Source organism: Pongo pygmaeus, chromosome 11 (genome assembly GCF_028885625.2).
Source record: "Pongo pygmaeus isolate AG05252 chromosome 11, NHGRI_mPonPyg2-v2.0_pri, whole genome shotgun sequence".
Lineage (NCBI taxonomy): Eukaryota > Metazoa > Chordata > Mammalia > Primates > Hominidae > Pongo > Pongo pygmaeus.
The window spans coordinates 119,187,450-119,200,732 of record NC_072384.2 but is presented as its reverse complement, the minus strand read 5'-3'; the positions used below and the strand labels follow the sequence as shown (position 1 = coordinate 119,200,732).

Below are 13,283 nucleotides of genomic sequence, written 5' to 3'. Positions count from 1 at the left end.
TGTGATTCTGTGTAAAACCTCACATCCCAATAAAATACAAGTCCTTGTTGTGCCCTCAACTGAGAAAACAGTTGCTGTCAGCACTCAGCTGAGAAACAGGAACCTAGAGGCTGAGATAAGGATTTTAGGGCTAGAGTCAAGAAAACAAGGAGGGCACTGTGGCAAGCTCAAGGGTTCTATAACCACTGTTATTCAAAAGAAAGGAACATGTTATCTGTTAATCTCCTTGAAAGTAAGGTGGGAATGTCAGATTCTAACAAAGTCATGCTAGGGGAAAGTGAGAGAAGAACAGATCAATCACATTCCCCTCTTGTCCAATTAATCTTTCAGAGTCAGGGCCAAGAAATAAGCGGTAATTGCACAAAGACTTCAATAAAAAATATTCAGGCAGAAGGGGCTGGACAGGCATCCATACAACACAGAAACTCCCGACATGCCTGTCATAATGATGCTTTCACCCTGACCTCAGCAGATCTTCAATTCCACTTAATCCATCAACAAGTCCTTCTAGCTTCAAATATGTCTTTGAATCTGGCTATTCTTCCCCATTTCCACTGTCATTACCTTAGTCAAGCTACCATCATCTCTCAACTGCTGATTTCCTGGCTTCTATATCATCTATTTTCCAGACAGTGGCTACTTTTTCAAAACACAGTACTCTTTTTAAAACACAGCTTAAGACCATCTGACGGCTTCAAGGACTATGTGATCTGATTCCTGACTCTCTGACCTTATCCAGAGCCACTCTTCCCCTCATGAGGAACGTTCCCACCCCTGGATCTTTGTGGTTCCCTCTGAAACACTCAGATCTCTGAATGGCTCGCTTACTTCTTTCACTCAGTATTCAGCTAAAAAGGCCTTCCTTGTCAATCCTATCTAATATTGTCCTACCCCAATCATTCCCTATTTCATTACCTTGTTTTATTCCCTCCATTTCATTCCTCCACTATCTAAAATTATTATATATTTATATTTCCTTACACTTGGCTCAAAAAAAAAAAAACAGATGAACAAAGAAGCTGGTAATTTGTTTAAAAACTACCAATGAGGTTGGAAACAGACAAAGATGACTTATCTGTGTATACCTTTTCCTATAATTTTAATTTCTTTTTGTTCGTTTGAGACCAGGTCACTTGGTCACCAAGGTTTGACCTCCTGGGCTCATGGTCCTCCTATCTCACCCTCCCAAGGAGCTGGAACTACTGGTGTGTTCCACCACACCCAGCTAACTTTTTAATTTTTTGTAGAGATAAGGTCTTGCTATCTTGCCAGGGCTAGTCTCAAACTCCTGGGCTCAAGCGATTCTCCCACCTCAGCTTCCCAAAGTGCTGGGATTGCAGACATGAACCCCTACACCTGGCCCTAATTTTAACTTCTGAGTTTTTTAATGTTTTTTTTTTTTAAATAGAGACAGAGTCTCACTATGTTGCCCCAGTTGGTCTTGAATTCCTGGCCTCAAGTGATCCTCTTGCCTCAGCCTCTCAAAGTGCTGAGATTACAGGCATGAGCCACTGGGCCTGGCTATTTTAAAATAAAGACCTCAATTATTTATGCATTTCTTTGCTATCTGTCTATCTTCCAGAATGGAAGCTCTTTGAGCACAGGGACTTTTTCACAGAGCTTATGTATCCAGCCCTAGAATGGTAATCAGGGCTCATTAAATATTTGCTGAATAAACAAATGCATCTACAACAGCTATGACCAGCTAAGGGGGAAAAAAGTTTTTTCGCTCCCTTACATAGTCACTCTTAACACAGTACAGAATATTTCACCTCTGGTCACCAAAATGTGTGAGGCACACACACCAAGGAATGCTCCAGAGGCCACCAGCTGGATATCCTATAATTCAATTCTGACACTATTTACCTAAAGATAGCATCAGATCCCACAGGTTAAGGGCTCAGTACCACAAGGCTGCTTCCACTTCAGATGCCAATTGCGAGGCACAGGTTGTGACCTGTGCTTCTGATTGATTTGCTATAAATTGGTGTTCCCTGGCCAGGCGCGGTGACGCACACCTATAATCCCAGCACCTTGGGAGGGGCGAATCGCTTGAGCCCAGGAGTTCAAAATTAGCCTGAGCCACATGGCAGAACCTCATCTCTTAATTAATTAATTAATTAACTGATTGGGGTAAACTGAGGTTCCCAAAACCCCCCCATGGGGTTTGATCAATTTGTTAGAACAACTCACAGAACTCAGGGAAACACTTCACTTACATTTACCTATGTATTACAAAGGATAAAGAGGAACAGCCACATGGAAGAGATACATGACGCATAGGGCAAGGGATGGGGGAAAGGGCTTGGAGCTTCCGTGCTCTTACCAGGAGTGCCAGGTACCTTCATGTGCTCAACAATCCAAACCCTGTCCTTTTGGGTTTTTATGCAGGTTTCATTAATAGGCATGACTGAATAAATCACTGGCCATTGGTAGTCATCTCAATCTTTGGCTCCACTCCCCTTCCCAGAAGTTGGGGGATGGAACTGAAAGTTCCAACCCTCTAATCGCATGGTTGGTTCTCTCAGCAATCAGCCTCCCATCTTGAGGCTATTCAGGAGTCCCCAGCTATCAATCATCTCATTAGCATATAAAAAGACACTTATAAGTTCTGAAGGTTTTAAGAGCCAGGAACCAGGGGCACACCCCAATTATGTATTTCTTTCTTTTTTTTTTTTTTTTTTTTGAGACCGGAGTCTCACTCTGTTGCCCAGGCTGGAGTGCAACCGTACGATCTCGGCTCACTGCAACCTCTGCCTCCCATGTTCATGCAATTCTCCCACCTCAGCCTCCCGAATAGCTGGGATTACAGGCACCCGCCATCGTGCCCGGATAATTTTTGTATTTTTGTAGAGACAGGGTTTCACCATGCTGACCAGGCTGGAGTATTTCTTATTATATCACAATATCACATCAGCAAAGCCACGAGTTGGACCTATTCATATGAAAAAGGCGTTCCCCTCTTACCACTATCTCCTTGTTGCTATTTTTTACTCAGTGCGTGCACTCTGCCACAGCTGTACCCAACCCCTTCAATAGTGTCTTTCCTCCTCCCGAAGCCAATCCAAAATCCTCCACAGTTCTTTCATCCTCCCCCACATCAAATCAATCTGCTCTCACAATGTCAACTATTATCTGCAGAAGAGTCATTTTGCAGATTTGTCCTCTCAAGTTTCATGTCTGCATCACCAACTGCCTGTTCCACCTTTCCAAATGCATGTCCAACCACTTCAATCTGGTGTGTCAAACTAGCTCTCCACTCCTGATCATACCATTTCCTTGAGTGGACCCTTCTTTCTCCAAATTACCTAAGAGGAAAACTAAGTTATTTCTGACTTTTTCCTTTACTTTATTTCCCCAAAGGGAAACCAGTCATGAAATTTAAGACACTCTGTCTACTTAGCATTCTTCCTCCTTTTATTATTTCCACCACGCCCCTAGATCTGGACTTACTGCAACAGCACTGACTGAATCATGTGTCTCCAAGGTGTGCCCTTCCTAATTCCACCTTGCAGGCAATCTCCAGATTAATTTTGCTGTATTGCTTCATCAGGTCAATCCCTTTTCAAAAATGGTCCATGAGCACTTGCTAAACACTGTGGTGGCCCACCTGCATCAGAATAACCTGAGATGCAAAATCCTGAGATTCACCTTCAAGAGGATTCAGTTGGTGTGGAGTAAGGCCATGAGTGCAGTTTTAACAAGCATTCCAGATGACTGTCATGTGAGATTTCTTAGCTTTGGTCCACAAGACTCCATAGTCGGCCCTTAATCTTTTTTTTTTTTTTTTTTAAGGCTTATTTCCATTTCCTCCTACCTTGAACTCTGTTATGTGAACTGCGCTGGTCTTACACTAAACTCCTGGAATAAACCTTTCAAATGCCTGTCTGCAGGGCTTTACTCCACTAAGCTTCTTCCTTGTGAATCCTTACCATATTTTATATACCTTTTCCAGACCTAGCTCAAGACCCACCCTCTCCATGAGCACCTGTTGTGCGTCCCTCTCATGTGATCCTTTCCCAAGGCTATCTCACACCACTGTTCACTTACCACATGGATATGCCCTATAAGCTTCATGATGGCTTTTATAGGAAATCTCTGGGGATCTTTAACCTCAAATACAGAGCCACGCTGGCAGAAGGGGGTGGCAAGAACCCTGGTCCAGTCTGGCCTCCTATTAGCAATATTGCCCAAGTCTCTTCCCCCAACAACTTTATGGAACACTAAGTCTTCCTAGAACAAAAGTTTTAAAAAATTGACTTGGAAACGATGGATACGTTCAATGTGAATTATACCTCCACAAAACTGTTAAAAATAAAAATAAAACTTGAATAAAGGGGTAAGAGTGAAGAATAAAAAACTGCAGAAAGTTGTACAGATCAACAAAATGGCCTGAAACATCCCCTTCTATTTGCATGCTGCCTCAGCCCAGTCTCTAACCCCTCCAACACCAAGTGCAGGACTGTTAAGGTAGCAGCCTGACTGATGTCCCTGGCTCCAGACTCTCCCTTTTAAAACACCCATTCTCAGGAATCTGAACATCCTACTTTGTCATCTTTATGCAGCATTTGGAAACTGCCTATACAGTTCTGTCCTCCAATCTTTATGGGGTAATTTTGCCTCAAGTTTCCTCCTTAAAGGAGTGTGAATGATTAGTAGCCTATGTTAGAAAATCTATTGCTGGCCAGGCGCAGTGGTTCACACCTGTAATCCCAGTACTTTGGGAGGCCAAGGTGGGCGGATCACCTGAGGTCGAGAGTTCGAAACCAGCCTGAGCAACATGGAGAAACCCCATTTCTACTAAAAATACAAAATTAGCCAGGCATGGTGGCACATGCCTATAATCCCAGCTACTTGGGAGGTTGAGGCAGGAGAATCGCTTGAACCCGGGAGGCGGAGGTTGTGGTGAGCCGAGATTGTGCCATTGCACTCCAGCCTGGGCAACAAGAGTGAAACTGTGTCTCAAAAGAAAAAAAAAAAAGAAAAGAAAATCTATTGCTGCTGTTCCAAACCAACAAGTCTCCAGGGACCAGGCCCAGACCAACTTGGACAAGTTATCTATTTCTAGAGAAAGCAATTATTCATTACCCACTGATTAAATCACTCTCCTACAAGAGAGTGTGACTCTTGGGAAATGCAGTTTCCCTTTCCTCCTTCAACTAGGTGTTTCCCTCAGTCACTGGGGTAACTCAGGACATCAGAAATGATTCAGTCTACAGTCCACAAGATCTCTGATGAGATTACCCCAATTGCTCAACAGTTATGTTAGAAGATAGAACTGACAGGCTCACGCCTGTAATCCCAACACTTTGGGAGGCCGAGGCAGGTGGATCACGAGGTCAGGAGATCGAAACCATCCTGGTTAACACGGTGAAACCCCATCTCTACTAAAAATACAAAAAATTAGCCAGGCGTGGTGGCGGACACCTGTAGTCCCAGCTACTTGGGAGGCTGAGGCAGGAGAATGGCCTGAACCCAGGAGGCGGAGCTTGCAGTGAGCCGAGATTGCGCCACTGCACTCCAGCCTGGGTGACAGAGCAAGACTCCGTCTCAAAAAAAAAAAAGAAGATAGAACTGACTTGCCTGGAACCAAATAGAGAGGAGTGCAGGAATCCCATTCATTTTCTCTTATGAGATAAATCCCAAGCTCTCTCTCCCTAAGGAAAAGTGGAGGAGCAATATATCTCTCCTAAAGTCCTACTAAGAGAAGAAGGTCAAGAATACAGCCTAGTGAGAAGGGTGGGTCCGTATAAGTTAAGATTAGTGAAATTACAGGTAGCTCTTGTAAAGCACAGTTTAGCAATGCCAAACAAGTGAGCAAACCTGAGGAAAAGATACAGGTTATGGCAGCTAGAGCTGAGGGAGGTAAACCTATAAATTACTGAAAAGTGAAACCAGTGGAAGGGTTTATGTAACGGGGTGACTCGCTCTCCTGAAGCCTTGCCCTTCATCAGCTTCGGGAAGGAGCCTCTTTCCTCCTTCTCAGGTGGGTTCTGGAGCAGCAGTTCTCAAAGCATGGTCCACAGACCCTGAGGGGACCCTAAGATCCTTTCGGCGGTCCTGCTACATAGAAAATATTTTCATAACAAAACTAAGAGGTAGCTGGGTGGAGTGACTCGTGCCTATAATCCCAACACTTTGGGAGGCCAAGGTGGGCAAATCGCTTGGGCTCCAGAGTTCAAGACCAGCATGGGCAACATGGTGAAACCTTGTCTCTACAAAAAATCAGCTAGATGTGGTGGTGCGCGCCTATGGTTGGAGGATCACCTGAGCCTGGGGGTGGAGACTGCAGTAAGCCATAATCATGCCACTGCACTCCAGCCTGTCTTCGAAAAAAAAAAAAGAAAAAGAAAAAAACCTAAGATGTTATTTGCCTTTTTATTGTGCTGACCTTTCCACTGATAGCGCAAAAGCAATAATGAGTAAAACTGCTGGTGACTTAGCATGAATTAAGACGATGGCACGAAACTGGATTCTTACCCACTATACTTTTCCACCACACAGTGAAAGAATACAGCCAAGTTTACTTGATGGCACAGTGTAAATTTTTTTTTTTTTTTGAGACAGAGTCTCGCTCTGTTGCCAGGCTGGAGTGCAGTGGCGCGATCTCGGCTCACTGCAACCTCCGCCTCCAGGGTTCACGCCATTCTCCTGCCTCAACTTCCTGAGTAGCTGAGACTACAGGCACTTGCTACCACGCCCGGCTAATTTTTTGTATTTTTAGTAGAGATAGGGTTTCACTGTGTTAGCCAGGATGGCCTCGATCTCCTGACCTCATGATCTGCCCGCCTTGGCCTCCCAAAGTGCTGGGATTACAGGCGTGAGCCACTGCGCCCAGCCTGACACAGTGTAAATAATATTAAATCTCATTAAAAAGCATCCTTGAGTATGCTTTTTAATATTCTGTGTGATAAAATGTGAAGTACATATAAAACATTTATGCTGCATACAGAATGTGTTGATTATCTCTAAATAAAGCACCTGTGTGATTGTCTGAATTGCAGGATTTTTCTGTGGAATGCCATGTTTACTTGAAAGAATGAATGACACATAAGTAATAGTTATTCAGACTTCGTTATTTGGCAAAGGTTCTGGAAAATGAAACAAAGTAAGCCTGTCACTTCAAGGAAACCAACTGACTGTACTTGTTGCCAATGATAAAATTTGAGCTTCCCAAAGAAAATTAGAATTTTGGCAAAATGGTATCTGCCACCACGAGTTTGAGTGCTTCCCAATACTTAACTACTTCTCTGAAGAGATTGTGGTGATATGATTTTTTTGACACTATACAATAAACTGTGACATGTGGGAGATCTGCGTAACTCAGTGAACCAGTATTTTCCTAACAGTCATGCCTCACATAATGTTTCAGTCAACAGATAGTCCCCATAGAAGAAAATGTCCCATAAGATTATCATTCCAGGCCGGGTGTGGTGGCTTGCGCCTGTAATCCCAGCACTTTGGGAGGCTGAGGCAGGTGGATCACGAGGTCAGGAGATCGAAACCATCCTGGCTAACACGGTGAAACCCCATCTCTACTAAAAATACAAAAAAATTAGCCGGGCATGGTGGCGGGTGCCTGTAGTCCCAGCTACTTGGGAGGCTGAGGCAGGAGAATGGCGTGAACCAGGAAGGTGGAGGTTGCAGTGAGCCGAGATCGCGCCACTGCACTCCAGCCTGGCAACAGATTGAGACTCCCTCTAAAGACAAAAAAAAAAAAAAAAAAAAAGATTATCATTCCGTATTTTTACAGTATCCTTTTCTATGTTTCAATGTTTAGATGCATTGTGTTGCAACCTTGTTGCAACTGCAGACAATACTCAGTATGGTGACATGCTGTTCAGGTTTGCAGCCTAGGAGCAATAGGCTATACCATGACTGACTGTATAGCATGACTGCATCACATGTTACAGAATCATGTATGGATCTAAGACCCAATCAAAGTGAGACAGATCCATGGATTTTAACATAACAAAGTATGAAATGTTCACTGATATCATTTCAGCTTCCACACTGTAACTAGCCTTTACAAAATCATGCCTTGTTTTGCATAGTACCAATACCCACAACTATCTGAGCAGACTACTGAAATACTTCATCCTTTTCCAGCCATCTGTGTGCAGCTGGATTTTCATTATTCAATCAAAACAACTATCACAATAGATTGGAGAAACATGAAAATCCAGCTGTCTTCTACTAAGCCAGACACTAAAGAGATCTAAAAAACAATGCCACTCTTCTCAATAATATTTTTAAAACAGTAGCATTTTTTAAATGAAAACATTAAGTGAACTTATGCTAACCATAACTTAGGTTAGAAATGCTGTTTGTGTTAACTATGTTATTCATGTTAGTAATGGGTTTATTACTTCTAAATGAATATTTCAGTTTCTAATATGATAAATATTAAAATATAGGCTAAGCGCAGTGGCTCAAGCCTATAAGCACTTTGGGAGGTTGAGGCGGGAGGATTGTTTGAGCCCAGGAGTTCGAGACCAGCCTGGGCAATATAGTGAGACCCCATCTCTAAACAAAATTTAAAAATAAAAAATTGAATATTGAAATATATATATATCCCTTTTTTTTAACTGAAGATTCCAAAGAGCTTTTTCAAGTACATAAAGAAATCCTGAGCCCAAAAACTCTGAGCTCTGAGCACTGCCGGTCTAGAGAAGCACTAGGGTCCAGCATATCTATGAGGTCTCCGAAGGACAAGGTCCTTTGTATTTTAAGGCCTAAGAGAAACGAGCACTCTCAGTATTTGTTCCCAATTCTGCCAGAAGAGAAGGTAAGAAGTAAAAGGCATTAAAGGAAAACCTTTTCTCTGTAATTTACTGACTTTTGGTGATTTACCAAAATACCTGATCCCAGGCTAAAATTCAGACACTATGATCAGACAATTCCAAGGTCATAGAAGGAATCTAGTGAGAAAGCTAAATCCAACTCCAAAACATGAGTATCAGATGGATTCTGAAGTTAAGGCTTCATCTAGATACAGATTTTCAGCAAATGACAACTTCCTATTCACACATTCATTTCTGCATTTGGTTATGTATTCTCTCTGTCCCCTTCTTCCTTCCTCTTTCCTCTACCCATCCTTTCAATGTTGGTGTTCCTCTGAGTTCAGACTTCTCACTTTGCCTGGCACACAGTGAGCACTCAACAAGTGGCAGTTGCCATTATTACCTCTCTCCCAGAGCAATCCCTTCCACGTCACGGCTTCAACCACCTCTTATATTCTCAACTCTATCATCACCCAGGCCTCTCTTGTGAGCTCCAGACCTACAGAATGAACTCCTGGGCCTGTCTACCTGGATGTGCTGCTGCATCACTACCCATATGGTCACTGAAAACAGAAACTTACAATCATTCTACACTGCTCCTTGTCCCATTCTTCTACCTCTAATCTGCCACCAGGTTTTGTCGACACTACCATGGTTAACATCTCTCTAAACCCTCTCCATTTCCACTAGAGCAACCATAAAGGCTTCATCATCTCTAGCCTAGGCCACTATAATAGTTTTCTCATTGGCTCCCTGCCTCCAGTCTAAAATTCTTCCTATTCAACCAACATATTGACACTACAGTAATCTTAAATCCAAATCTGACATTACTTTCCTGCTAATTATCTTTCTGTGGTTTTCCTGGAACATATTCTTTACATGATTTTACTCATGTATCCCTGAAAGAATTTTTAAAACTATGTGTTCCTTACATATAAGGTAACGTCTAGGCCAGACACAGTAGTTCACTCCCGTAATCCCAGCACTTTGGGAAGCTGAGGCAGGAGGATCACTTGGGCCCAGGAATTTGAGACCAGCCTGGGCAACATAGAGAGACCCCCAACACTACTAAAAATTTTAAAAAATTAGCCAGACGGGTGGCGCATGCCTGTAGTCTCAGCTACTCAGGAGGGTGAGACGGGAGGATGGCTTGAACCCAAGAGTTGGAGTTTACAGTGAGCTATGATCACACCATGGCACTCCAGCCTGGATAACCTCCTGGGCTCAATACATCCTCCCACCTCAGCCTACAAATAGCTGGGACTACAGGAGCATGCTACCATGCTTGGCTAATTTTTATATATTTTTTTTTGTAGAGAAGAGGTTTCGCCATGTTGCCCAGGCTGGTCTCGAATTCCTGGGGCTCAAGCGATCAGCCTGCCTCGGGCTCCCGAAGTGTTGGATTTACAGGTGTGAGCCACTACACCCAGTCTTAAAATAGGTATTAACTATCGTACTGAGTAACACACACCTGAACTAAAAGAAATCTCTTTAAAAATTTTATGCAAGTTTTATCCAAAATAACTTAAAAATTCCATTGTCCCAAAAGACATTCCCGTTACATTTAACTGTTGTGTTCTTTTCAGAATATCTTAACAAAGAATACAGTTTACACGAATGGGATTGTGTATTGGCAAGCCTTCTGGGTTGGGAGGTAACTTAAATCACTAAAGGAGGTGTTCCTGAAAATAAATATTTCCAAAGTATTCCTTATTTGTATCTGAGGACATTTTTACACTCAGGTCAATACACCATATTAAAATCTGGGAAGTGTGAGGGATTTACCACACACAGCCTCCTCCCGTTTTTTTGTAAGGGCAGTTTTAGAAAAAGAGTTCACTGGGACCGGGCGCGGTGGCTCACACCTGTAATCCCAACACTTTGGGAGGCCGAGGCAGGTGAATCACGAGGTCAGGAGTTCGAGACCAGCCTGGCCAAGATGGTGAAACCCCGTCTCTACTAAAAAATACAAAAAAATTAACCGAGCATGGCAGCGTGCGCCTCTAATCCCAGCTACTCCGGAGAATGAGGCAGGAGAATCGCTTGAACCCAGGAGGTGGAGGTTGCAGTGAGCCAAGATCGTGCCATTGCACTCCAGCCTGGGTGACGGAGCAAGACTCTGTCTCAAAAAAAAAAAAAAAAAAAAAGTTCACTGGGAAGCTGAGGATCTGGAAATGTATTCATCTAAAGCTAGACGTGTAAGTGTATCCCTTGGAAGTCTAGGACCCTGATTACTCCAGCTTGAAAACCACTGCTCCAGGGATATAGTTCTAACTCAGCAAAACATCAAAGGCCCTTTGTGATCTAACCCCTATTAACTTCACTCTTTCTATTTGTCACTGGATGGCTCCCTCCAAATCTAGCCCAGGACTGTCAAACTGTTTCCAGTTCTCTTTTCAGGACCTGCTGTCTCTTTCCTAAAGACACTGTGTATCTGGAATGTCCTCCCACCTCTTTATTCCCAGAAAACACTTGATAATTTTTCAAGGATTGATTCAGTCCAATCAATAAGTAGCTGCTAACTTTCTGAGCACAAAGTGGGTGGTTTAAATGCAAACAGTGTCTCAGTATTCAGTGCAAGAAACAGAAGGATGGAATGGAACACTGTCCCAAAGGGTCCCCCAAATGCTAAATCAACAAGTGCTGCAGTTAAAGAATAGGTGATTTGGAGTATCTGAGAAAGCAAAGACGATTCCATCCAAGAAGGATTAAAATATTTCCTAGATCCTGAATGGGAATGTGAAGACCAGGAGGAATGGGAATAATGTCGTTTTCTAAGTAAGTCCGGATTAAGTATTTCCTGTTCTATCACAGCACACACCACAGTATGGCAAATGCTCGTTTACTTGATTAATAATCTCCTAGACTGTAAATTCCGTGAAAACATGCTTGTCCTATTAGCCACTCTATCCCCTCAATCCCTCCCATTATACCCAGGCTCATTAAATATTTGTCAATGTTTGCTAAAAATTGTTCAGTGAATGATTAAATAAAGGAATCGATTAATGAAGAATTAAATTCCACAGGATCTCAGATCCTGTTTGAATCTGCAGAGTTTAGGAACGTATTCCTCTACAGATACTGAGGATGGAGAAGTGAAAAAGTAGATATCCATGTTAAATTCGGCCCTGGAGCCTGCTAGGAGCTTGGGCTCACACCCAGAGGGAATTTAAACCTCAGCGCGGCAGGACAGTGGAGGCTTGGAGGCCAGGACTAGGGGATGGGGCAGGGTTCGGGCACCCGGAGGCGAGGCCGACTAAGTTCGCGGGGCGTGGCGGAGAGAAGGGCTCCGAGGAGGCGCGAAGTCCCGGCCGGGTAGGAGGCCGCGGCTCCCTGGCCTCCCGGGGGATAAGAGGTGGCGGGAGAAAGCGGGGCTAGGGCGAGAGTGGCCGGAGGGCTGGGGACCCGCGCGAAAGGACTCGGGTAGAGGGAAGTCGGGAGCGTGGGACCGGCGGAGTGTCTGGGGTCGGCTCCCCTGGCTCCGCAGCCGCACTCACCTAGGGGATCCAGCTTCGCCCCGGCTCGGCACCGGCTCCACGCTACTTCCTCTCTCGGCCTTGCTGGGCTACCCGGCAGCCTCAGGCGCCCCTAGCAACCACGCACCGCCACGCGTGACCCGCGCACTCGGCCGCCAGCGCCGCTGCCGCCTGCCACACGCTGCGCGCGCCCCCAGCGGACAGACCGAGGGCCTGGAAGGAGACGGCGGGAGGCAAGCGCGGGGAATCTCGGGGGTTCTGGGGCCTGTAGGGGCGGGTCGTCACCTGACTCGCGCACGCGCAGTCCCTTCAGTGCGTGGGATCCGGCGAGCGGAATTCTGGGAGATGTAGTCCCGTGGTTAAAGCTCTGAAAGGCTCCATTCGGAGCATCCAGGACTCTCCCTTTCTGCTCTAATTCCACCTACTCTGTATGGACTGTTTTCTTTTTTAGAGACAGAATCTCGCTCTGTCGCCCAGGCTGGAGTGCAACGACGTGATCATAGCTCACTGCGAACTTGAACTCCTGCTCAAGCGATCCGCCCGCCCCTAGCCTTCCTAGTAACTGGGACTACAGGCGCGCCACCATGCTGGGCTATTTTTAAATTTTTTTTCTCAGGACAGGGTCTCACTATGTTACCCAGACTGGTCTTAAACTCTTGGCCTCAAGTGATCCTCCTGCATCAGCCTCCTGGTCGCTGGGATTACGACGGGAGCCCCCACGCCTGGCCTGGACTCTTTGGCCTTGCCTCAATTGAAAATCAAAGGGCCCAGGCTCCGTTGAAGGATTTCTAGTAAAAGCCTTTGAGTTTGACCGCAGGAAAGGGGAGATTGCCCGATTCACTCTGCCTCCCTCTAACCCATCCTTCCCTAACCCCAACCCACCCAGCGGGGCAAAATTAAAACCACCTGCCTGCTTTATGGGCTTCAAGTGTGAACGTTAGGAAATACTGACTCAATTCCTTATCTCGTTAGCTCCCCAGGCAAGCCAGATCGCTCTCCGGTCTCAGATGTCTGTAGACCTGAG

General features: G+C 44.8%; 1 protein-coding gene across 4 annotated transcripts in view; it reads right to left on the bottom strand.

Annotated features, from left to right (window-relative positions):
* Positions 1-12,551, bottom strand: part of TTLL4 (tubulin tyrosine ligase like 4) — a 33,821-nt gene extending 21,270 nt beyond the window's left edge. For 2 of the 4 annotated variants that reach the window (XR_008501130.2, XM_054478557.2), the window contains exon 1: positions 12,281-12,551. The gene's annotated coding sequence lies outside the window, so the exon portion shown is untranslated. The remainder of the gene's footprint in view (positions 1-12,280) is intronic. The other 2 variants (XR_008501131.2, XM_054478558.2) reach the window with 1 other exon arrangement.
* Positions 12,552-13,283: the final 732 nt, after the last annotated feature.